Source organism: Dinoponera quadriceps, unplaced genomic scaffold (assembly GCF_001313825.1).
Source record: "Dinoponera quadriceps isolate SergipeBrazil2010 unplaced genomic scaffold, ASM131382v1 scaffold1742, whole genome shotgun sequence".
In the NCBI taxonomy this organism is placed as follows: Eukaryota; Metazoa; Arthropoda; class Insecta; order Hymenoptera; family Formicidae; genus Dinoponera; species Dinoponera quadriceps.
Window position 1 is genome coordinate 153,865 of NW_014555803.1, and position 1,488 is coordinate 155,352.

Genomic DNA, 1,488 nt, shown 5'->3' on the forward strand with positions numbered 1-1,488 from the left:
GGGGGGGGGGGGGGGGGATAAAGGGAAACGAGGCGCGCGTTCATACGGGAGCGCCGCCGCGGGTAAACAAACGAGCGGTCACGCGTGTGTGTGTGCGTGCACGCGCGTGTCATACCGGCGCTCTCTCGCTCCGGCGCGTCCTTCTATTATTACAAAAGACACGCGCTGCAGGAAGCGGGGGCACAAAGCAAGAGGGGGGAGCCGGACGTCTCTCGGCGATGGACCTCCCCTCTCGTGCGCGCGCGTGCTCAAGAGGAATTTCGCAGGCACGTTTAAATTACACCACGACGATTCCGAGGTGTAGGAAAGGGAGAAACTAGGTTAGTCGCGGGCCGTTTGGCTTTTCTTTCTTTCTCTTTTCCACTTAACTCCGACTCTGTTCGTCGGCCGACGGTCGACAGCGCTTGGTGAAAAATCCGCGTCTCTCGCGGCGAGAGTTCCGCGCGTTAACGGCCGCTCGTAAGCTCCGAGGATCGTCGTCCGAGCTCGCACAATGCTCGCGAATCCTTCGGCCAACGAGAGCCCAAATAACGGACATCGAGATCTTTCTTCTTTTATTACCGAGGTAGGTGGAAAGTTTCACTTCCATCGCGCGCTTTGTCACGTTGCTACTTGGATTAACGAAGTCCCACATTAACCCTAGGTTACTAAACTATTCTATGATTTACGTTAATTCTAAAGTTTCGTAAAAATTACGACGGAGACATGCGACATTTTAGAAAAATATTCTTACTGAAAGGTAGAAACTTACGTTACGAATATTTACGATAATCAGGCTTAAAAACTATGAAAAATTGAGACAACAATTATTCGACATAACCTGAACACACGTTGACATTATGGATTCGACGTGTTGCTGTCTTACAGCCAATGCAAGTCAGTTGTTATTTTCTTGGATTTAGACGAACGGAACAGGGCGCGAACTGTGTGGCAAGAACGTTATAATTTTTACAAATTTAATGATCTTAAGTTAACCCGTTGCGGTCTTATGTCGAGCGTCACTCGACACAGCGTTTCGTTCCAGCAAGTCCTATGTCGAGCGACACTCGACACCACGTTTCGTTCCAACGCGTCCTATGTTAACAGAATCTTCATCGTACGCTAAAAGAGTAATTATCAACATAGGATTAATGCCTCTCAGTGACATAAAATGTTATTGGAACACACAATGCCACGCAAATATACATATATATATATATATATATGTACCAAGCGGATGAGCGATTGGCGAAATCTGTGCGGACCGGCTGGGACGAAATTGCGAATACAGCGCGGACCGCAAATAAAAAAAAGAAGAGTGTTGCAACCTTTTCGTGACAAATTCTTTTGTTTGAAATGAACGCTGCACACGTCACCTTTTCAACGATATGTCTTACGGAGATGGCGGTATTAATGACAAAACTCTACGCCGCTTCTAACGCCATCTATTGCACCTCCGCACGAACTTTTGCACTCACCCAATACATGCGAAAGTTTGNTAACAACGAA